At 36.0% G+C, this 26549-nt stretch overlaps 1 protein-coding gene across 17 annotated transcripts in view; it reads right to left on the reverse strand.

The window, feature by feature from the left end:
* The window catches only part of MAPK10 (mitogen-activated protein kinase 10), a 288604-nt gene that overhangs the window by 255864 nt on the left and 6191 nt on the right, over positions 1 to 26549 (reverse strand). The window lies entirely within an intron of this gene.

Raw genomic sequence — 26549 nt, forward strand, 5'->3', positions numbered from 1 at the left:
AGAGATTTGAACCACCAAGGAAAATATACTTGAAAAAGTCTGTATGAAAATAATGCCTATCTTAATCTAAATAAAAATAATGTCCCTTCTAGGAATTCAAATGATATTATAGGGGCATTCTTTTGCCTTCATTAGAATGCAAGATTGACCTAACATTGAGTCTACCAGTGACCAATTCCAAATGGTAAACTTAAAAATATTGTACAGCTTCTCTTTGTTTGAGGTGGGAAGTTCCCAAATGGTTTTAGAGAAGCAATGTCAATACCAGAGTCGAAAAGAAGGGACATATTATGCATTACAGGGGATAAGTTAATGGCAGAACTGACGAGATATAAAGATAATAACTAATATTCATTGATCACTTATTATGTGCCAGACACTAGACCCATACATTTATTAACTCAGTTCACATAACACTATCTCTTGTGTAGTATCATCCCTATTTTACATAGGAAACAGAGGTTTAATGTGATCAAAAATGCCCAAATCATGAAACTTATAAACAACAACATCAAGATTTGAATCCAGGTTATAGTCTGTTTTCTGATCCCTTATACTATATCACCATCATAATGTTTAGTATGTGGACTCAACTTCTGATAATTACTAGAAGGAGGTGTCTGGGAAAGAAGGCAATATTTAGGAAGAAGGATGATTAAAGCTGGAAAAATATTAATAGTCATTTATTCAGACTCATCTCTCCTTCCTTAAAGGAACTATCCCCTGTTCACTTCCTCATGTAATAAGTAAATAAATTATTATAGAAAGAAATATATATTCCATCTCCATAAACATAAGAAACTTACACTATAAAATCTATTGCAGAAATTATATCATAAAGAGCATCTTAATGAATTTGTTCCACACACCTCCCTTTCTTAGTCTGTTCCCTTTTAAGGAACTCTTGTCTATAAATTCTTTCTGCCTACTTATAAGTCTGAGCACACTCTAAATCACATATTCTCTCTCTCTCTCTCTCTCTCTCTCTCTCTCTCTCTCTCTCTCTCTCACACACACACACACACACACACACATACGTGTGCATGTGCTCTATTCAAAATTTGCTCTTCATAGCAAAACCTTTTCATTTTAAGACTATTTTTTAGTTTAATCTGCACAAGCTCTCATTCTTTAGCCATTGTACTCTGTGCATATTGACTTCTAACATACTGTTTTGGACAAGACCTTTCATGCAAAGAAAATAGGGAGTTCAATTTAGTTTCTAATTTTCAACTCTCCCTTCATCGTAATTTTAATTTAACCTTCTTTTTTACCTCTGAGGTTCCAACTAAAGGTGCAATTTGAACTAGAAAATACTCCTAGAAAGAATAAAAGACCCTAAACCAATAACTGAGTAAACAAAATTTCACAGAGCACAGAGGGAAGAAAAGAGAGTGAAGAAATTAAGGAATAATAATAGTAATAAATAAATAATAACAACAACACTTATTGACCTTACTGGGTTCCCAGGAATTTTTACATGAAATAACATTTAGTTCACAAAACAAACTCATGAGGAAGACTACCAATACTATCTCCATTTAAAAAAATACAGTAGTCCCCTCTTATCCACATGGGATATGTTACAAGACCCCAAGGGATGCCTGAAAGGGCAGATAGCACCAAACCCTATATATACTATGTTTTTTCCTATACATACAAGGTGTGATCAAAAAACACAGTGAATGTTTAAATTTAAAAAATGTATTATAGTGAAAGACACATTGCCATTAATCCACCTTCAAAATACTCCCCCTCGCTTCGAACACACTTATCCCATCATTCTTGCCACTTTCTGAAGCAGTTCTGGAAGTCCTCTTTCAGGAGTGTCTTTAGTTGCAATGTCATGGCTACCTCAATGTCCTGAATGATTTTGACTTTAGGAAAGAGCCCGAAGTCACATGGTAAATAAGGTGGATGAGGATTCACCGTAAGTAATGTTTTTATTTGACAGAAATTGCCATACCAGAAGCAATGTGTGACACGGAGTATTGTCATGATGTAGGATGAAGTAAAGATACTCATGAATGAGGACTTCCAGAACTGCTTTAGAAAGTGGCAAGAATGATGGGATAAATGTGTTTGAAGTGGGACAGAGTATTTTGAGGGAGATTAACGGCAATGTCTTTTTTTAAAAAAAAATTTACTGTGCCTTTTGATCACACCTTGTACACGTCTATGATAAAGATTAGTTTATAAACTAGGCACAGTAATAAATTAACTAATAATAAAATAGAACAGGTATAACAATATATCATAATAAAGTTGTGAATGTGATCTCTGTCTCTCAAAATATCTTATTGTACTGTACACAACTTTTCAATTAAAGGAAGCACTTTACAGCTTCTCTTCAACATATCCAAATCACTAGCTTCACTACTCTGGGCTTTGGGGCCATTATTAAGTAAAATAAGGGTTACTGAACACAAGCACTGATACCGACAGCTGATCTGATAATGGCGCTGGCTACTGAGTGACTAAGGGATGGGAGCATACACAGCGTGGAGACTCTGAGCAAAGGGATGATTCACAGCCTGGGCAGCATGAATCTGGATAGCACAAGATTTCATCACGCTACTCAGAATGGTGCACAATTTAAAACTTATTGTTTATATCTAGAATTTTCTATTGAACATTTTCAGACCACAGTTGACTGTGGGTAACTAAAACCACAGACAGTAAGAACTAGGATAAGGGGGGGACTACTGTACATAAAGAATTTATAAAGCAAAAACCCTAAACAGAATTTCTTCATTTGTCAAACAACTGAGCACCGAATATGTTCATATAGTATGACAGAGCACTGATAAGAAGAAAATAACCTTTTCCTTCAGGATTTCTCAGTCAAAACAGCTATGGGAACCAAGAAAACACAGCATTATTTTTGCTAAGTGAGTGTGAAAATGTCCAGAAAGGCTTATGGGGGAGGAAGAAACTACCCTCGAGTTTCTCTCAGCTGGCCTAATAATTAAACTTAAATGAGACAGATTGATAAAAGAAAATAACCAAATTTAACTACATAAATACACATGGGAATCCCACATATGAAAGAGTTAGAAACCCCACATACGTGAGAGGTTCAGAGACAGAATGGGAGAATGAGGTATATATGGCATTCGGAGCTAAGGATGAGATAAGGCACCTTGGGGCTTCACAGGATCCTTGTAGGATGATAAGAACAGAGGTTCAGTAATTTAGTAGTTTGCCCTGCCATGTATGAGATCCAACAATTAAGTTCGAGAACTTGTTGTAACAATGATGCTAACCTTTTTTGATATCAGAGGGATTATTCATTATGAATTTTTACCAAGTTAACCAAGTTTACTATTCAGAAGTGCTGAAAAAGCGGCATGAAAAAGTTAGATGAAAACAACCTGAACTTTTCACCAATTCATGGCTCTTGCATCACAACAATGCACCAGCTCACATGGCACTGTCTATGAGGGAGTTTTTAGCTAATAAGCAAATAACTGTATTGGAACACCCTCCCTGCTCACCTGATCTGGCCCCCAATGACTTCTTTATGTACCCAAAGATAAAGGAAATATTGAAAGGAAGCCATTTTGATGACATTCAGGACATCAAGGGTAATACAACAACAGCTCTGATGGCCATTCCAGAAAAAGAGTTCCAAAATTGCTTTGAAGGGTGGACTAGGCACTGGCATTGGTGCATAGCTTCCCAAGGGGAGTACTTCGAAGGTGACCATAGTGACATTCAGCAATGAGGTATGTAGCACTTTTTCTAGGATGAGTTTGCAAACTTAATTGTCTGACCTTGTAGCTACCTTGTTTCCCTCAAAATAAGACCGGGGCTTATATTAATTTTTGCTCCATTAATGCTTAGTTTCAGGGTATGTCTTATTTTTTCATGTACAACAATCTGCATTTATTCAAATAGTCATGTCATCTTCTTTTGGAACATCGTCATAATGTACTAAACGCATCCGTCTGGCTGACAATCTTAACTGGGGCTTATTTTTGGGGAAGGTATTTTTGGGGAAACACAGTAGATCAAGAAAGGTTATCTTTGACAATCTCTTATTATGGGCAAGGCATGTAATTCAAATTCTTCTAAATAGTTAAAGGGAGGGGGCAGAAGTTTCTCTTTGAGTCCATAGGGTCTTAGCTATCTCTAACTCAAAACAGTCTGAATACTACAGAGGCACATCTTGGGGTGACTCGTTCTGAACTCCTACCTTCACAGAGTCAGTCACACTGCAAAAAAAATGTGATTTACCCAGTCAGAGACTGGAATTAGCAAGCACAGAATAATCCAGTCAGAAGGAAATGCGTGGAAGGACACTGCTTGTTCGGGGAATAACCACAGACTCAATTCATAGAGACAGGAAATTGGCTGGCAAGACTATAATGTGAGTTGACTACCAAGGTAAGAAATTTAGACTTTATGGGAGAGCCAACTAGATGCATGTAAGCAGGGAGGAGACATTTCCAATCTATTTTAGAAAATTCACTCTGACCTCGCTGTGTCTGATGGATTCAAGTGAGGAGAGAGCTGAGGCAGAGACCAGGAGGGAGGTAACTGCAGTTTAGCTGAGAAATGGTAAGGGTCTGAATCGGGGTAGTTAGGGGTCTAGAGAGATGTAATGAGAGGATGACTTGCCATAGCTTCTCCCTTCCTCTTCCAACTTCCCCTGATTGTTGAAAAAGGAGAGTGACTTACAGACCATTGGATAATAGCCCAAATTCCCTTTAGAAGAGTATGCTTCTGGAGTCATTTGTGGTCAGTTATACCAGAAATTAAGATGAAAGCCAAAAATCTACCAAGTACAAGTCAATAGCTTGTTTCACTAATGGGAAACAAATTAAGCACAACAACAGAAATTAAAAGTCAACCACATTCAATAGGGAGATAAAATCACCATTGAAAAGTGGAGCAAACTATTTTTGCTAACAATTGTATATGCATAAGTATGCTTAGTAGCACAGGAAACATACATTCTTGATTTTAAATCTACACTGTGTAAGTATTTAGCCACCTGTTCCTTGTTATATTATGTTCAGCATTCTTAAATCTACTTTAAGAAACTTTTTATAACTAAGTAGTGGGAGTACATGCAATGTGCAAGGACTCAAAGTCTTTTTATTTCATATAGTTTATAGTCTTTCTGGTTTAAAGTTAATTCTTCATTAAATTTTACAAATGTTACAAACCTTTAATATTTCAAGTGTAATTTACCAAATACAGAATACCTTGAATTTTTTTTTTTTAAGCACAGGTTATCTTACCCAGAGATTTAAAAAAATTATCTCACCCTGAGGTTTTAAAAATATGAAAATATTTCTTCTGTCAGAGCTAACATGCTGCTTTAACCAATAAGACCTCAAGGAATTCTATCTTGTAGTATCTGGCACTTTTCCCTGAATTACTTACAGCACTACTTTCTTTTGCAAATGTTCAAACATTCCTAAGTTTCAGTTTTGCATTGAATATAGTTGCTTGAAAGACAACATAATCTCAATATCCTACATAATGCTTAATTAAGTAAAATAATACTGTACATTTTAGGTACTATTTTTTTCTAAAATCTCATTATTTATTTAAAGTTTATAAACTATTATAAACTCTTTTTAATAAAACATGCTCTACAAATAAAAACATATTTAAACATATCTTAATCAGCTGGATAAATGCACATACTTTTTTTATTCACTGATCTCTTAGTTCTACCCTTTTTCATAATCTTACTATTATAGAGATTGTAAAAACACATTTAATATATAGACACTAAATTGCATTGTTTTATAACGTTTCTGTTTAAGTAGGAAATCACTGTTTATAAAGTAGGAAATCACTATTTATAAAGAGGAAGATGCCTTTTACTGTCCACAACCTGTTACTATGGGTGAGGACAAGGTCCTGAGTTTGGTCCAGGCCAACAGCAATAAGAGATCCCAGTTTGGGGCTTACAACAGTGTGACTTCTCCTCCACTCTGTTTGTTCTTATCACCTCATTCACTGTGCCATCTGCCATACCCCTGTGCAGAGATCCTGAGTCACAAATTTGCCTTTTCTTCCCCAAATTTTGCTGAATAACCCCATTCTCTGGTCTTTACAGGTCACCTCATTTCTACCTTCTGAAAATAAACAAATAACCAACCAACCAACCCTTTGGGGAAAAGCAATAAAGTAAGGAAAACAGTTCAATCTTACTTGGATAAGGACTGACAGAAGCATCTGTTTTCTAGACTTTTGATTTAATTGAATCTTACATCCCTAATTCAGGAATGTTCAGTTACAGTGGTCCCCCAGAGAGAAGACACAGGAACATGCGTGCACAGGGCTGTGAGTGTATATACATATATATGCCCTTATCCCTTAAATGAGCATCTAAATGTGTGAGAACCCACATAAAGGTGGATTGTGTTGTGTTGTTCAAAATAATCAGTGTGAATTGGAATTAATACAGTAACAATATGGTGCTTATTTTCAATTTCTTTGTTCATATAGAAGTTCATGAGAAGCTCGGGTTCCTGCTAGCTTTATGAACCCCTCAACCTAATAGGATTTACAAGCTACCCATAAGTGAATCAAAAGTAGATGCAGGCAGCAGGCTTTCAAGATAAATTTCATCTTTGTCATTACGTTTTCCTTTCTGTTCTTCCACACCTGAGAGAAGCTCTGGTACAGACTAAGAAGAAAACATAGGTATGACTGCTAAGGAGTTTGTTTTCATTTCTATATGGTAATTTGACATAGTAATAATAATGGGTTAGTATTCTGAATTTATTGTCAAAATCTTAAACTAATTAAAAATATGTTAAATATAAGTGTTGGTGCTTCTTCTGGGTACCAACAAATCATGTATAGAAACTGTATCTTATTTATCTTTATCCTAGAATTACAACACAATGCCTAGCATATAACAGATATTCAATATATATTTGTTGAATGAATAATGGTTTGAAAAAAATACTACCAAAGAGAAAACATAAATATTATATTGAAACATAAAGAGAAAACAAAAAAATGACCTATAACAAATCTATGAACTCAGAGATAGTGTGCAGGTCACTATACATGTTTGAAATACCTGCGATAACTACTCATTTTTCTGGGGAAGCTAGACAGGGAGGCGTGAAGACAGTGAGAACAATGACCCTCTCTCCAGGCTGATGTGAACCACCAGGAAAGTTCTCAAAATCAAACACATTCTATTGCTTTTCTCAAGCTCTCATCCAAGCACAAGGCAGAAAAACAGCCTTTTCCAAAGGGGTAGATAATTCCATATGAGTACAAGAGAAATAGCAGCCAAAGCAGGGCTTCACTTAGTGAGTGGCAAGACACAGAACACAAGGCAGACTTGGTGATTTCCTCTGAATTCAGGAGATTTCTTGAACATGATGTATAGCCATGTTCAAGTTTGAATATGATTAGAGAATCTTCTCTGCACCCTATATCAGCCTGTAATCTCAAGAGTAGAGTCTCATTAGAACAAACCCAGACGGGGGAGAAAAAGCTCACTTCTATTTATCACTCCTTGAAAAGGACACTAAGAGGATTACCATGAGAGCACAGGTGTTCGTTCACTCAACGTTCAGTCACTGAACTGAAAAGAAAAATGTTCTCAATTGCCCTCATTGCCTTGTTTTTCATTCAACAAAGAATAGGTACTGAGAATTTCCTCAAGCAAACAGTCATTGAATTCTTTTAACAGGGGAAGGCTCAAGCACTTTTTATTAAAAGCAACCTCATGAAATATGTTTTATAGCTAATGTGAGGAAATGTACAACATGACAAATGATTCAGAAAATATAAAGATCTAAAAGGCATGCTTAGAAGAAAAACAAAATAACTGTACAAAATTATTCTTTAACTGGTTTTGTTTACAATTTTGCTGTGTTTGTGACTAAAATTCACTAAATCGTTAACTGTATTTTCCTGTCATTAATCTTGCTTCCTCTTCTTTTTTCTTTTATTAATGCCTAAATGGGACTTCAAAGTGACTAACTGATAACCTTACAGTAGCACAAATAGCAAAGCTCTACTTATGGCACACATGGTTTTTTTTTCTTCAAACAATATGCAAATATACCATGAATGTTTCAAAAAACACAAACTAGAAGTACAACAAAATTAAGGTATTAAAATGAAACTTTACATTTAAATGCATTTCACATTTAAATAAATTTAATAAAATATTTATTTTAAATAAAACTTTATATAAAATACAATGATATGTTTAAATGCATCATTTTATTAATCAGTTTCCCTCATCAGGAAGATTTTTTTTCAGTTATTCTAAAAAAAAAATGTCACAAGCTCATCAAACTCATGCTGTGGGTTTAAGATAGGAAAGGGAAAAGAATTGTGGAACCAACACATCTCTGAGATTCAATTTAGAAAAAATGTATTCTTAGTAATTTCAACTCTCTGTAATAGAAAAAGGAAAAAAATGTCACCCATCAAATTATGTAGAATTTCAGGAAACACATTCCAGTACTGCATGTGGTTTGATACAACATAGTACCACCGTGGCATTCGTGACATTTTCCCATGCTCTACCTTCTCAAAGATAAATAGGCCAGTTCTTCCTGTAATTTTCCACAAAATCTTTCAGAAGAGCTTTTAATAATCTGGAGATGATAGCAGGGATAGTGGTCCAACTGACCTTCTAGACAAAAGCCTAGGGTCAAATTAAACCTGATTTAAAATCACAGGGAAAAGTAATTTTAGGGAAATTTCCCCCAGGCAATCCTAGCCATCTGTAATTTTAAAGCAATAAATGAAAAGAAGTGAGCAAATGGAGAGAAATGTACTAAAAGATGATTGTCATTTGTTCTGGGAGACAGCACTCCTTTTATGTCTGGTTAGAATTTATAATGTATTTGTTCCCAAGGTTCTCAAAAGAGCAGTCACAAATCAGTATGTTTCTGGCCATAGGTTTTGCATCCAAATTTAATGCTGCTGCCTGATGGATAATGGAAGTCAACTAATCACTGTATGGTTGTAGAGATTTAATGGAGCAAGAAATTCTATAATTTATCATCAGGATTGTTTGATTATTTGGGGCCATACCTGTCTTCTTCTTGAAAAAACAATTTCTCTCAAATTTATTCCTCTCATAAAGAACTTCTGTCTGTTCTACCACCACATCAAATTGTTTCCATGACTTTTTTCCCACCCCAAGTCTGTCATCTAGAATTCTCTAACTCCTCCCTCCTCACCTTCCCAGCCAAACTGCTGAGAAGCATCGTCTACACTTGCCGTCTTCATGTTCATCTCCCGGTAGGTCCTCACCCTACTCTGTCTTCTCAGATCATCACAACAGCAAAGAAGTTCATGGTCATGGCACCTGTCATCCAACAGGACCTAATGGACAACTTTCAGTCCCGATCTTCCTTGGCCTCTAGGCAGCTCCCTTCCCAGAGTTTCTGGTCAGCACATCCTCATGGCTTTCAGAAGAGTGTACACAAACTCTGAAGCCAGAACGCCTAGATTTAAATCAGCTCTGCCATATACTGCCTGCAGGATGATGGTCTATACGCCACTCGCCCTCTCTAGGATTCACATATTTTTCCACCTGTAAAATCAGGGGTAACAGTAACACCAACCTCTTTTGAGAGAACTGAATTGATTTAATATGTGTAAAAGTATAGAAACCAGTGCTGGGCACACACTATCATATACATTTTAGCTTTCATCATTTTTATTATTATTTTCCACCTACTTCCCTGGTCACTCCTTTTTTGGAGTACATCAGGTCTTTTTAGTTTCTCTCTTCCCCCGAGCTAGTGTCCATACTTGCTGATAAGGCCTAAACATAATCTCCAGCGCATCCCAATTTCTTAAACTTTAAACATACATATGCAGCTACCGACTGGGTATCGCAAACTGCACATGTCCACAGTTGAATTCATCTTCCTGCCAAGCCTGTTCCTCCTCCAGTGTTCCTTTTCTCTAAAATTGCAACCACCACCCACACAGTCATCCAAATCAGAAACCAGGAATCATGACTGCCTCTGCCGTTCTCCTCATCTTCCAAATGCAAACAAGTCATGTCGAGTCTACCTACTTCCTAAGTATCCCTTGAATACATTTGCTTCCCTTCCAACTTGGCAGCAGCTAGTCCAGGCCACCACTGTCTCTCCTGGGCCATTGCAACAGCCTCCCTTTCTCTTCACTGTTAGTCATACACTTCTTTAAACATTTTCTAAATAGCAACGAAAGCATTCTGCTAACACTCAAATCTGATCACGTGTCTAACCCTTTCCTTAAAACTCTTCCATGTTATAATGAATATGGCATACAAAGCTCTTCATAATGTAATTGGCCCCTGCATACTTCTTTCTCTTGCATGACTTGCAGCTCTTCAAATCTCTGTCACTTCTGGGCCCTCGTAGGTGCTGTTTCCTCAGCCTGGAATATTCTCCTACTCCACCAGCATCCCTCCTTCATCTGACTAATTCCTATCCAACCTTCTTTTTTCAAGGAGACAATCTCTGACACATAAACCATGTTCAGTACCCCTGTCATGTGCTCACACACAAACAAACAAAAAAAAACACTATAGCCCACCTGATAATGATATTTCTCATATTTTGTTACATATTTAAAATTAGCATACAGATAAATTATATAATTACAAACTATGATATATGCTCTGAAGCAAACTGTCTGTTGCCCTCATTAGACTACAATCCCATGAGGATCTTTTCTGAGCTCAGTGCTTAGAATAATAGGCACTCAGAAAATACATACTTTATATTATATACCGTGTGCATATAAATCCATAGAAAAAGGAATATCATCAGTGCTAACAGCAAGAAGTAGGAGAAAAGAAGAAGAGAAAGACGACCTAATTTCTTACTTGCACTTACCTGTTAGATTCTCTGAGGGCCTTAACTGTCAACGCCCATCTCCCAAACATCAACTCTACATCTCCAATGTCATCTTCATAGCTTTGATGAAGTAAAAGGTAATTCATACAATGCCTGGTATAACCCCTGATACATCTTTTAATTTGTCCAATAGATATAAATAATTTGTTGTACATGTTACATTGTGCTAGACATTGAACTGTATTCAAATTAAAATACTATAAAGCTCTTAGAAGCTTAAAGATAAAATAAATGCAATTTATATTAAACATGCACAAGACATTGGTATATAAACACTATGTGAAAAATGATTTTTAAAATGTAAAGTCTTTCCATAATGATCCTGCCTTAGAGTATAAGATAATAAATGACAACCAGATAATGTTGCTACAAACAGAAATGATAGGCTAAAAATAAGTTGGCTTTTAAATTATTTTTGCTTTTTATCGGTTTGCTCTCCTTCTCACCCTGGCCTTCTTCCATTTACTACTTTCTGTCTCTCTTACTCTCTCTCTCCTCCTCTCCCCATTTGATAACACGTTACATTATTCATGTAATGTCAAAGATGCCACCCTAAATTGGAAATTACTCAAAAGAAATCAAACTAGAATCAAGAGATTTCCTAACATTTAAAAAAACGCTAATTTGTGTTGAAATTGGTTTAAGATCAAATAATAAATGAACAAATAAGGAAATGCCATATGATAACCTTTAGAAAACAACTAGCACATGAAATTACTTCTGTAAATTAATGTCGGATAATTTTTAAGGAAGGGCAGAATCAATTTCATGGAAGAGACAGATAATTTTTTTAAAGTTTTAAATTGTTTTCTTTAAAATTAGTGGTAGATGTATTTTGGGAAACCTAAACAATTGTGACTAACTCTAGAAGTTCATCTTAACTATTTGAGACCTGGTCTTTAACATTTTTAATTTAAGCTTGACAAGCCTACTTTCTCCTAGAAGTGATTCTTGAGACTTGTTTGGAGGTTCTATGCAGCAGTGAGGGCTACCCACAGATCCTTGATCAGAGGGTCGTTTCTGGGAATATGAGACTTAGAGCACCAGGAAGTGTTTCTACTTTTATCAAGTACGCATATAGAGCTTTGGAAGGGCCAAACACGGAATCATGATGATAGGGGAACACATGTCTATGAGGACAAATCAAATAAGGTCTTTGGTTCCAAGACTCTCCAGGGAGGCCTTCCCTGGCACCATACCTAGAATTGTAACCCTCCACTACACTCCCTAATCCATTTTCTTGCTTTAATATTCTCCTTGACCATTAGCACCATCTAATATATAACATGTTTCATTTATTCATCTGGTCTATTGTCCGTCTCCTTAAACTGGAACATAAGCTCATGAAGTCTGGGATGGTTTTTTTAATCTACTGTAATCCCACAACTAGAACAGGACTTGGGATATAGTAGTGTTCAATAAATATTTATTGAATGAATAAACGAAAGCAAATCTATCCTTAGAATCAATATGATAACTGATGAAGCAGTCAGATTACTTTACCTCCACATGGTAAATTTAGTGTAGTTAAAAGTCTTGCTAGAGATTAAATTTAGAAACAGTTTTCTGCACTAGTGATAGAGGTTGTTAGTCACTTCGATTACCCAGGAAAAGCAAATCATATCTGAATCACTTCAAATGGATTCTTTAGATACTGCTGAAGGTCTCTACCTACACTTATGTGAGTGGATATCCGGAAGCTAGTGTGTAATAAGCCCTTTTGTATTTGAGAGTCATAAAGAAGAAGCTGCCGCATACCAGAGAGAGAATGGGAAAAATGGTAAGTGGTGAGAATTCTGAATGCTTAAGATAGTGAACATCTGTACCCAACATGATCGGCTAATCCAGAGCAAGCTTGCAAACCGTGAAGAGGGACTCCTGCAACTAGTGATTGTATCAGTGCCTGGATCAAGAGCTGGAAGACAGCACCCAATTAACCTGCCATTGCCACTCTGCACATTCAATTAAAAATGCCCTTTAATTTTCTGCATCACCATGTGAATCAGTATATGAAATCCAGGCACGGAGGCTGGGGATGGATTAAGGCCTCTGAATATCATCTAGAATCTTCTACTGGCACTCGAGGCCCAGTGATTTGTCCAAATATTACTATCAAACTTGTCATTTTGTCCTTGTCACATATGCTTCTTCAATATCTATTTGCCTTTTACCAACAGTCCAATTGCTAAAATTTCAACTTCCTCCAAGCCAATCCATACTTTCTTTAACATACAATGCATGACCTCCTCTTCTCCTTTCCTTCCTTGACTAATTAATTCTATACTTCTTTTCATAATGGCTGTGGAAATTATTTTTAAAAGCTTATTTTGGCAGAGAAATTGAGAATCTGCAAAGCACGTCCAAATACCTAAGTTTTTTGTTGTTGTTGCTATCTCAATAATGAAACTATTTGGTAATGATCCAAAGCAAACCAATCTCTTTCAAAGTTTGTAGTATTAAAATAATAACAAAATTTAATTCTTTGCTCAAGCTAGACAGTGTATTAAAATGTTTACACTCAATTATCTCAAATACTATGGGGTACAAACTACATGCCCATTCTATAGATAAAGAAATTAAGTCTTAAAAGTGTTAACTAATTGCCCAATGTCAGACTGGAAATCTGGATCTGACCTGTATGAGCCCCTGGGCACCCTCTGTGCCGTTGGGCATGATTCTGTGACAGAGTATATGTAATAGCAGGGCTGCAGCACAGGACAAAGTCATCTCAACTATCACCAGGGACATAGAGTATAAAGAACAATAAAAATAACAGTATTTAATTAAACTAAATAAATAGCAAATGCGTGCAATTGCTTGGGGCCTCAGACAGAGTTGTACAGTGACAGGGGAGAGACGTTGAAGCTAAATATGACAAGAAGTCTTCTGTAAGCCCTGTTCTCACCTCACCCCCAACACAGGGAGATTTTAGCTTCGGCAAGAAGGACTGTAGGCTTCCCTTCCACACACAGCCACAGAGACTTCAGCTTCCCACACAACACTGCCTCGCCTGCTTTCTTCTCTAGTGCTACTTACAAATCTTTATTTTAACCAGGTTTTTCTGGCCATATGAACAGATTTAGGATTTGAAAGAGGGTAGGATGGAGGGAGAGCCTCAATCATTAGCCTAAAAGTCTAATTTCATTCTCCAGGTATTACATTCAACTTTTTTCTTTATTTTCTTAAGTAAAGAGGCAGTGAAGTGTAATGCGTAAGTGCACACATTCTGCTCTGCTACTCAGTAACTATGGGACTTTAAACATGTTACTTAACCTCTCTGTGCTCAGTTTGCTCATCTGTAAAGTGGGTATTATAATAGTACCTACATAATGGTGAGGTATTGTAAAGAATACATGAGATAATATATGTAACATACTTGAGGATAGTACCTAGCTCAGAATAAGTTTTCTATAAGCATTTACTATTATAATTACTATATAATGCATATGTCATAAGGATTACAAAAATAATAGTTAATATTCAATGAAAATTATGCTAAGTGATTTCCATTTAATCCTCATAAGAACCCTGTGGATACTGTCACTGTCCCAATTAAAAATGAAACATACTCAGAGAGGTTATGGAGGAGTCCAAAATTACCCAAGCAACTGGGTGAAAAAGATGAAAGGATTAAGAAGTGAAAATTGGTAGGTACAAAACAGTCACAGGGATGTACATATAGCATAGGGAATATAGTCAATATTAATAATTATGTATAGCAATAACATGTATAGTCTCAGGTGGGTGGGTATTACACTAATTAGGGGAATCAATTCATAAATTATATAAATGTCTAACTACTATGCTACACACCTGAAACTAATGTAAAATCATATTGAATATCAACTATAAATGAAAAAAAATTTAATAAAAATAAATTTTAAAAAAATACCCAAGCAGTTAAGTAAGTTAGGACTCAAACCCAGCAGTTTGAGTCCAGGATCAACTCCTAACCACCATGCTATTTCAGCTGGGTAATAATACCTGCTGATAGGTACTGAAGTTTCGTTTTGTGCCAAGAATTGTTCTAATAACTTTAAGTCTCTGATATCTTATATCTCATGAAAATTAATTAAAATCCTCACAACTACCTTATGCTTTTATTGTTCCCATTTTATAGACGAGAGAGCAGGCAATTGGTAACATGGCCAAGATCATACAACTAGTAGATGGGTAAAGTAAGTGTACCCCACAGTGAAAAGTAGGTAAAGCTGAGGTGCTAAATTGAAATCTCAGTGACCTAATACCAGATTGAGTATCACAATTTTCAGAAACAAAACGTCATCCTGCTATAGTTATCTAAACAATTTCTAAGCCAGAATGATTAAGACAGATACTCAACACTGGAATCCTAAAAGAAGGAACTGATTAAATGCTAATATATTCTGATTTGCCTTACTATTCAATCATTTTCCCACCTCTAATAGCAGCTATTTTCACTGTCATTTTTATTCTGTCCTCTACAATTTGAATAAATTCACTATTCACAAATAGGGATTAATTTTTTTTAGGAAGCAAGACAATCGCCTTCATTTGGTTCCTGTCCCACAGAAGTTGAGACGATGTAGTGAGAGACGGTGGATGAACAGTCAGCCCATTCAACTGTGACAAGAGGAGAATCTGTCAGTGATATATCTGGCCAAAACTCACAGGAACTTATAAGCATCACTATCAATAGTAATAGATAACTACTGTGATTGGGTGGCTGAGCAGGACCACAGTAGTCCAATAACTCTTGAAGTATTTATGCAAAATAGAAAAATAAGCTTGGTTTGGGGAGCAGAGCACAGGTTTGGTTTAGCCCCAACCACCCATGGAGCCTCAATTCTATATACCAAAGCCTTGGTGCATGTTCTGAACAGATCTCAGTGAATCTGAGCTAATATGGGAAGGTGTCTTTAACGTCCAGAGACACATGATTGATAGCAAGGACAGAAACACACTGCTACATATCTAGAGAACAGACTAAGTAAAATATTAGGGTCAAGAAGAAAGATGGTGAGCAAAATTGATTTATAGGAACATTGTGTGGGAGAATAGCAATGTGCCATGGGAAATAATACCAGTCAGATGGTCAGAACGAGTTATTGGATCCCATATATTTACAGCAAAATTAAATACTTGATTTGCTAGGCAAAAAGAAAGCCGATGGGAATATATATAAAGGGATGATGAATAAAATTTAAGATTTGGGGAATTCTTCAGAATGTTATTCAGGTTAAGAAAAGAAAAGTTGATGATCAATTGTGTGGTCACAAATTAACTATTGGTAGACAAATAATAAATTAACAGGATTCTGGTAGGAAAGAAGACATGTTGATGATAATGGTAGTAAATTGGATGGAAACAAACACAAAACCTGGCAGTTACTGAGCACTGAATGCATGTGGTTACATTCAGACCCTTACCATAGTCTTATGAGACCAGCACCATTATTAATACCATTTTACAGATGAGGAAACGGAAGCTTACGAGATTATATGACTTAACCAGGATCTCAGATGAAGTAATAGAATTTGAGTTTAAACCCAGGTGGTCTAATTTGGGAGTTTTCATCCTTGACCACCATACTACACAGCTATGTGTTAAATTAATGGAAGTAGCCATAATTAACAAGAATACAGATGCAAGTACTAGACACATCAAATGTTATCCCACCTCCATTTGCACAAAGAAGAGTCAGGATAATGTGGTCTCTGATAGCAATGGTAAACCTTACCAGAATACAGCTATGGAAATGAGAGACAATGAAATTCAAGTACTTTTAAAAATGACTTCTCTGCTAACCAAGAAAATAGTTTATAATACACAAGATTCAGTGAACAAAATGGAATGCACTTCCATGCCTGGCTGCATCGTCCCACTTTGGAACCAACAGAGAACAAGTTTGCTGTGTAGGTATTTTGTGATAATGACTTTACTATTATTAACAGCGACAATAGTAGTTTCAGGCAGCCTTTCATATTTCCATAGCAGCCTTCAACGAAGGAGCAAAAGCACCTGACAAACACTCTCATTTGTATTATTGATGGCTTAGATTAATAGAGCGCCTTTCTGTCGAAGAGCTCATTAATTCTTACACAGACTCTTGTGACACAAACAGGCAAGCAATCCATTTCTATATTTTACATATGAAGAAAAAAACAAAACCTGAGAACCTGTGTAAAACTGCTTGGTAATACCATGGTTGGACCTACCATGTTATCGAAATCATAAAGAACCTGGTATTTCCCTTCCTTATTGACTCAAACCCTATCTCTTTTACAACTTCTTTCTCTCGATTACCTGAAAACTGGAAGCCTTCCCTAGCTACTGCATCCCTCATCCCTCTCCACTGATTCTCACTGCCTCTTTTCCAGACTAGGTTTTCATCTCCTCCCTCCCTCTAATTGCTTACCTTTTCTCCATTCTGTCTTCACCAAACCACTCTCAACATTGCTGCCAGAATCATTTTCTTAAACCTACTAAAAAAACAGCAGTAGCTCTTCATAGTCTATAGAAATAGACCCAAACTCCTTTATAGATCATTCACGACCTTCCTCAGTCTGTCCCCAATCTATGTTCCTAGCCATATTTCTGACTGCAAGCCTAAAGTTCTAAACCCCAAACCCACTCTGCTCCTTGCTCATTCTATTCCCTATTCTAGAATAAACCTTTCCAAGTCTAATACAGACAATCAAAATTATCTTCACAATTCCACTCCAAAGCTATCTCTTCCATGAATTCCTTCTAATACTTCCGTTGAAAATGGCTGCACCCTCAAAATCTACAACACAGGTTTAATCTTTATTTATAGGACTCATTATATTCTACCTAGGACTATGGTGACTTGTGGAAGTACATCTGTCTTCTTAGAATGTTCTATCATTGAGACTCACAGAGAGTCAACTATGTGTTAGGCCCTGGGGCATCTAATGGATAAAAAGGTAAACCACATCTCTGCCTTCATGGAGGTTACCATCTTATAGTCTTTGTCATCTAGAGTTCCTCCTCTGAATGACCAAACACACTATTTTCCCAGTTTTCCCAAGGATGGTATATAATCAGTGCCATTCTAGATGCATAAAAGAGATGTTGATTCATTACATACAATGGCTGCTTTTTAGAAGTGGTTCTCAAAGTGTAGTGCACAGATTCCCTGAGGGCATGCAAGGCCCTTTCAGAAGTGTTGATGATGCCAAAACTAACTCCAAATAATGTAAATGCATGGTTTGCTGTTTTTATTCTCATTTTCTCTCAAAAGTACAGTCGTGTCTTCCAGAGGCTGCAGGATGTATGACATAATAACAGATCGAAGGCATAAGTAGATAAAAGAATTCTGCTGTCTTCTATTAAACCGGTCATTAAACAGATTTGAAAAAAAAAATGCCACTTTGTCACTAAATTATTCTGTTAAAAGTAGTTGTCTTTAAAATATATATTATTTTATGTGAACATGTAATGGTTTTTCTGTTGTTAATTCTTAAATGAATTACATAAATATTTTAAATTTATATCTTAATCTCTAATATGGTAAATACCAATGGATAGAACCCACATAAACAAAAGCTCTTTGGGTTTCTCAGTAATTTTCAAGAGTGTGAAGGGATCGTGAGACCAGAGTCTGAGACTTGCTTCTTAGAGTACTGGGACTCACATCTTTCTACAGAACCCCAATTGAGAATGTCTCGGTGCTAGCGGAGTCATTTGTAACAGCCATGTTCTCTGAGTTGGACCTCTATTCACTTATCTACAAGTATTTCCCCCTTCCCTTCTGACCCAAAGGCCCCGGGTTTGATAGCGAGCTGCTTAAGCACAGAGATTACACAGTATTCATCTTTGTTGCTGCAGCACCTAGCACAGAAGGGGCAGCCAGGAAATATTGGAGAAAGGAAGGGAGGGACGGAGAAAAGGAAAAATTGTGTCTTACTCATTGTTCAAAGTTTCTATCACAATAATCTGCCTATAGAAAATATCTGTTAACCTTCATGTAAATGTGTTGAATTGATATGATATCTAAAGGGATGAAGAAGCCAGTAGTGTCACCTAGTATGTTGGTAAATCCCAGCGCCTTAGAAACTGTGAGTTTTAAAGGCTAATTTAAAAGAGTCTTCTCATAAACGAATCAACGAACAAACATTTGTGCACACTGGTCCTTCAATAGCAGAGGATCATTTTTAAATAAAGAAAGATACAAATTTTGAAAACAGATGCAGTCAATTTGGTTGCCTATGCATAACCCATCTTCCTTGCGGATAATAAAGTCTCAATAATGAGAAGTGACTTCCTATAACTAAAATATTTTGATTTAGAATGAGACAGGTAGAATTACACTAAAGATAACATCTGTCTTCCTGACCCTTCTAAGTCTCCTTCTGGCCTAGTCCTCTCTTTCAGCCATTATGAAGCTGCTTTTCATTCTCGAAAATCCCTTCACTGGCCAAGGTGACCCTTACCAAGGTACTCTGCTTGGGCCTGACCTTTTGGGTACCATCCCACACTTTCATTCCATCTGTATCATTTATTCCACATAATTTTCACAGTTAAAAAGAAATTTAAGCATCATCTATTATTACAAGTCCTTCACACACACCTGAAGCTCAGCTAGATTAAGACTTGCCCGAGAGAATATTAGTTCACCACGGAGCTGGTATGAGAATCTAACATCAAGGTTTCTTCCTTTTCCAGAGACTATACAAGGAAAATTTTAAGATAATCGGATAAACCCTTAACAAAGCACTCTTCTCCCAGACCTATCTTGATTCCATCACTATATAAAAGTATTTCCTAGGTATTCCATTCTTTTCGTCTCTTATGTTAATGCATTAAGAAGTATAGATATTATCTATGATTCAAAATCCATTATCACTAATTTACCCTTTAATGCAAGTTAGTTTATCAGGTTTACTAGCCAAGCAATTTACCTCATAACATTTCTGCTTTAACAGGAACAGTCTTCAGCCAAATGAGTAAGTGGGAATTTCACACATTATATTAGATTCAGAAGCAAAGAGTTGAGAAACCAGAGGGTATTGTGGCTCCTTAAACGATAACACAGTCAGACATCTATACTCAGGACAAAAACGAGGAAAGAAGTTCAACATAAGAGATCTGATTGCCTGTGACATTCCGCATTGCTGATCTGAACCCTGGTTGGCAAGAAGTAGTCAACAGACACATGATATAACATATTTGGCTGGTACTCATAAATAAAAAAGAGCTTAAATGAATACTTTCCTACCTACTATGTCACATAGTTTTTTCCTAATTTATTTTATTCAATCATTTTTTATGAGGGGGGTACAATATCTTTAATTTTAATAAACTAACTTCCAAAGCAGAATTATGTTGATTCTTAAGATTTATAAATGATTTTCTGAAGACAATACTGTAAATATTATCCACTCTCAAACTCAAAGGAGCTTGAAAGTGGGCCTTCAGAATTTAAAGCATCACAAACCACCTAGACCTTCCAAAACTTCAACTAGAAAGAAAACTTCAAAACATGTGGCATATATAATTTCTGGTATCTACACTATAGATAATAGATTATCACAGGTAATGGATGCTGCTAAATTGTAGACTAAACTTTCCAATAAGCCCTAATCTGAAAAAAGTTTCTTTTGTTAACCAAATTTTCATTAAGATCTCATACTTTTATTTCAATATTGTTCCTCTGATTGATACTGGTTATTGAATTCTTTATGAAGAATCTGAGGTATGCTAAAATTTATGCTGACTCACTCTTTAAATAAGCTCCAGAAAAACATCAACTTCTAAAGGAAAACATTATTATTCTCACAATCTGACATCAATTACTTGGGCTCTCTCAAACAGTGACAGTCCCAACCAAATCCATCTTCCTAGGAGACATAGCATGAAGTTCCACCGATAAGTGAAAGGCCTTTACAATTTTATACAGTACAAGGGCTATTTATGTTAGTTTTCCTAGGGTTAAATAGTCCTAAGAATTTAGTTTCCCATCTTGGTAACTTGCAGCTACTGAGAAGCCAGACAAAGCAGCCCTAGAGGGACAAGTTTCTGAATATTCTTATTCATCTCACTTGTGCGGCATTGGGTTCTAAAAACCTCTTATGTTCATTTCTGTCTCTTTTTACACTGATTATGTTGTTATCATTTCTTAGAATCCCTATTCTTACCCTTACCTGGAATTCAAACCATACCAATGTTTTAAGACTCCATTCAGGTCCAACTTTCACCTTTAATACTGAAAAGGAAAAAACCTAGTGATAAAAAAGGAAGTGCTCCCGAGTTGGGCTCCCTCAGGTCTACCACTGCTAGTTGCATGACCTAGGGCAGGTTACTAAGCCATCTATGCTTCAGTTTTATCATGTGTAAAACAGAAACACTTGGTAGGAATTCTGTGAAGGTTTTAAATGAATTAGTGCACACAAAGGGCTTTGAACAGTGTGTGGCACGAAGTAATCACTCGATAAATGTTATCCACTATTATAATCGTTATTATGATTGTCATTCTTCCTAAACTTCTCTAAACAACTACAGATTCATAATTCATAGGGACCTTAGACTTTAGAGGCCATTTAGTTCAATCTCCCACATAAAGCAGTATCATCTCTAAAAGTTCTTAATATTTGGTTAACCATGAAGATGCTTAAATATTTGCACTGCTGGAAAGTTTACTATTTTTCAAAAAAAACAGACTTGGATACAGAAAGTTACCCAAGTTAATAATCAGAAAGTTATTTTATGTAGGGTAGCTACTCTCCACTCACCAGTCTCTTTCCTGGCTCCTCTACAACTTCAGAACAAACCTGCATCCTCTATCCTCTTTCACACAATATTCCAAACAGTCTCTGACTAAAAGGACAGTGGGACACATTGTTTAGGAACCTAAAACAAATTTTGGCAAAATTTACTCAACAACAACAACAACAAAATACCTGTTATATGAGAAACTAGGGCAATATTTGCATTCTGGGGGATTTGACAAACAATTTTCACATTTATCACCCAATCTATTTAAATATGGTTGTAGACCTTCTGTCAGGCTGCTTTCCAAATCGTACAACTTTCCAGAGGCACAATTTTTGGTGCCTTCTTTATAGTCTAGTTATTTCTCTATGAAATCCCTTTGGCTATGCTTTATTCTCCTCATGATTTTCTTTTCCTATTTCTGCTTCTGTCTTTTTATATATCTGTCTTTTGTTCTCTCTTCTTTTTTCATCAATTATTCAACAAACATTTGTGCAGTACTACCAAGTGTCAGGCACTGTGCTAGGCATGCAAAAGTCAAAGATAATTAGATCTGGCTCAAATACCGGCTAAGGCGGAGGAACAGACACAAAAACAGTGTAACATTGTGGTAATACAGTGAGGTAGATACACATAGGCTTCTGTGAGAACACCAGGCAGGAAGGAATGCACAATGGAAGGAGTCAGAAAAGGTTTCTAAAGGAAGATAACTTCATGAAATCTAAAGTGAGTCTAAGCAGTACCTCTCAAACTTTAAAACACTTGAGAATCTTGTTTGAAAGAGTTGGACTCAGTAGACCTGGGTGAGTCTTGAGATGCTGCGTTTCTATCAAGCTCACAGATGACACCCGTGTTGTTGGTCCCCAGACCATTCTCTGAATTGCAAAGGTCTTAAAAGATGACTAATGGCTGTGAGTAAAGGATGGGTGGGGTGAATACACGCAGAACGGACAGTGTGCAGTAAATCGCAGAGATAAGAAACACGGAGTGTGTGTGAGGAAACTGAAGCACATTGATGTCCCAGGCAATTCGAGAGATCGTCAGTTCCTAAATGGGGGTGGATGGGAGTGTGGTATACTTTAAGGAGAAGGGAATTTATTTACATAGGCAACCGAGCACAAGAAAGTAACCAGGACAGTTACATGGTAAAAACTGCAAATCAGATCTGGTGGCTTCAATGGTAGAATCATGAGCAAGACGGTAACATGCTCGACTAAATAAACCTGCTAATGATGATGCGGGCCTAACTTAGGGAGGAACAACAGATTTATTTCAAAGGGAACTGACTTGAAAAATGTTTAGGAGCTAAAGTAGGTTGACTGTATTTTCACTTACTGATTTACAAGTTAAGCAAGCTGTGATTTCTTCGCCTTCTTTGCAGGCCTAGCGTCTATTCTTCATCTGACACTTAGTAACATGAGATCTTGAACAAGCCACTTATGCTCTTTTTGTACAAGGCTCCACACTTTTAAACAGTGAAGAGTTGATCGAAATAAACATTGTGGTTTCTTTAAACCCTAAACTTTATGATCCTATGAACTAAATTCATCTCTTACTAAATCATGAAAGCATAAAATGTATTCTTAAAACTTACCACAATACCTGAAATATAAATAGACAGTGTATGATTAATATTAAATCTACCTAGCCAACAGGTAGTAAAACTTGAGACTTTTAAAATCCTCCCTCTTCTTCACCCACGACATTCATTACCGAGTACAGCTACTTTGTACTTATGTCCAACTGGTGATTCTTTGGTTTATGCCCTTAATCTTTTTTAACTGGATTCCTGCACCAGCACCTTAAGTGTTCTCTCTGGCTCCAAGAAATGGAAGCACTCTGGAGTCAGAAAGCCCTGGGCTTCAATGCTAAGCCCACTGTTTCTTAGCTGTGTGGTTGCCAGCAAGTTATTCAACCTCTCCAAACCTGAGTTTCCTTATCGTAAATCACAAAGATGATGTGAAGATCAAATGTTTGTAAAGTACTTAGCACAGGGCCTACTGCACAGTAAGAACTCAATAAATGCTAGTGATTATTTTGAAAGACAAATCCCATAAAGACTTTAGCAGACGCTTCACACAAAAACAGGAAAATCAAATGGCCAATAAAAAATGAAAAGATGTTCTTCATTAGTAATCAGCAAAATTCAAATTAATACTTCCATGAGTACAATTATGTACCCACCTGATAGCAAAATTTAAGAACTTATAAATTAAGTGTTGATGAGGCTATAGAGCCTCTCATACATTAGTGATGTAACTGACTGGGAAACACAGTTAGAAAAACTGACTGTGCACATACTCAAAATTCAGTAGTTCACTGCCTTGATATTTATCCTGGAGAAGCTCGTAAACATGTGTACTAGAATCTGTGAGCAATTTTATGTGTGTGTGTGTGTGTGTGTGTGTGTGTGTGTGTGTGTGTATCTATAGATAGACAGACGATCGATCGATCGATCGATAGATAGATAGATAGATAGATAGATAGATAGAGATAGAGATAGAGATGATAGAGATAGAGATAGAAATAGAGATATAATGTTTCCCCGAAAATAAGACCTAGCCGAACAATCAGTTCTAATGCATCTTTTGGAGTAAAAATTAATACAACACTCAGTCTTATAGTATAGTACAGTATAGTATAGTATAGTATAGTATAGTATAGTATAGTATAGTATAATATAGTATATGAGACCTGGTCCTATATTATAGTAAAATAAGACCAGGTAGTATTATATTATATTATATTATATTATATCATATTATATAATACAAGACCCAGTCTTATAGCAAAATAAGACTGGGTCTTATATTAATTTTTGCTCCAAAAGATGCATTAGAACTGATTGTCCAGCTAGGTTGTATTTTCGGGGAAACTATATATATATATATATATATATATATATATATATATAGAGAGAGAGAGAGAGAGAGAGAGAGAGAGAGTATTATATATATTAAATAACTTTATTTATTTTAAATTTATTTCTTAAATAAATATATGTAACTCAGGTTCTACCTATCTACCTATGTGTGCAGAAATTTATATTGAAGTTGTTCGGATGCAGCCAAAAAGATTGCTTCCCACTATCTAACATTCAGTTACATGGTCCATCTAGTTTGTGTTATATATTAGTATAAGTAATATTGAAACAATCCAAACATCCATCAATAGTAGAATGAATAAGAAAATTGGTATATTCATGGAGTAGAATGCTATATAACAATTTTCATGAATAAACTAAATGAAATCAACCTGGAAGAATCACACAATGTTTAGCAAAATCAGGTGATCTAGAATAGGTATGCTATGTTCCAAAATGGAAAACCTATAAAGAAAGGTAAGTGTGACAACAGGCAGGGTAGTGGTTAGTGGTTACCTCTAGTGGGGAAGGAAAAGCATGTGATCTAAAAGGAACACACAAAGACTTACTGGGAATCTATTTCTTAATACAAATGGTAGTTATATGAGGTTTGCTTTATAATTATTCCTTAAGCTGTATTTTTATAGCCTCTTCTATGTGTATATTTTCACAATTAAAAAACAAAAGTGATCATGTCAATCTCCTGGTTAAAAATCTTTCAAAAGTTCTTCATTTTTGAAAAAAATCCAAATTCCCTAGCTTGGTCTAGGAGTGCCTTTATTATGTATCTCCTATACCCCTCTTCAGCTTCATCTCTACCACCCCCGTTTATGCCCCAGAATGGTAAATGGCACATAGCGCCTCCAAGTAATCATGCTATCTCAAGTCTGTGGGCCCTTGAAAAATGTTTCCCCGGCTCCCCTTCCTCTGGCTAACCTCTAATTGTCCTTAATATTCAGATAAAATATCAGTCCCTAGGGTAAGCCTTCCTTGACAAATCCCTAGCCTACCTCCATCAGACTCTGGTGCTCTTCCTTTAGCAACCCGTGTCTACCCATTTAAGAGCACCATGTCAGTACCTCACTCTTTAGAATATATCTTTCTCTTTTATTGGCATATTTCTCTTTTGTCTACACCAAGAGCTAAGGATGATATCTGTGCCATAGATCCTCAATAAATGTTTGCTTAATTAATAAAAGTTTAAGATATGTTTCCTATATCACTGGCAGTGATACTTAACTCAAAATATTAAATTCAGCCATGTAAAATTGCCGTATTTTAGATCAAAAACCGTTGATTATTCGCAATTACATGATTCCCGTTGTAACAAACACTCATTTAATACGTTGATTAAGCATAGAATAATAATGACTATTATATCAGCTTTCGCAATGTAACTGTAAGCAGACTGTAATGAAAATCATGATGTGAAATAAGTACAGGGTTAATTTCACCTGCCTTTTTTGCAGCGATAGGTTATGCATCAACTTACAGGGCAGCCCACCTACCCAGCGTTTGTATAAGCCACTAAGCAAATGAAAGAGGGCTATTGATCACTAGCTCAAAACAGCTTCTTTTGAGTTCTTACAAGCACCGCTGTCACACTCTATTTCTCAAAGATGTTATTTGACAGATAACTGGTTCATCTCTGCTGGAGACTATTGATTATTGACTTTGGTGACTGTGAAGCATCAACCATTTGATTAAAAAAGATATTTTGCCTGTGTGTGTTGATATTTTTATAAGATAATTTTTTTTCATTATTCTAACTCGCAGAGCAACTGGATCCATTTTTAATAGTTTTTATCAAGCAAAAGGATTTCTAGGCTAACATGTCCATAAATTGAGTTTTATAAAACTGTAATATGTTTCCTCTCCCTTTATTTCTAAAGATCTAAATGTTATGTTAATACATATATTTCTATATATTCCCATATACTCATGTTTATATAGGAATGTACATATTTGTGTCCGTGTAGCTATATATATGTGTGTGTGTGTGTGTGTGTATATATACACACACACATTTTCAGTGTTTTTTATTTTTTGCAACATCATTCTATACTTACCAACTCATCCCCTCTAGTAGAATTGTTTCTGAGCTAAATTAT

The sequence above is a fragment of the Rhinolophus sinicus genome, chromosome 1 (assembly GCF_057876585.1).
Source record: "Rhinolophus sinicus isolate RSI-liver-muscle chromosome 1, RSI-T2T, whole genome shotgun sequence".
NCBI classification, from domain to species: domain Eukaryota; kingdom Metazoa; phylum Chordata; class Mammalia; order Chiroptera; family Rhinolophidae; genus Rhinolophus; species Rhinolophus sinicus.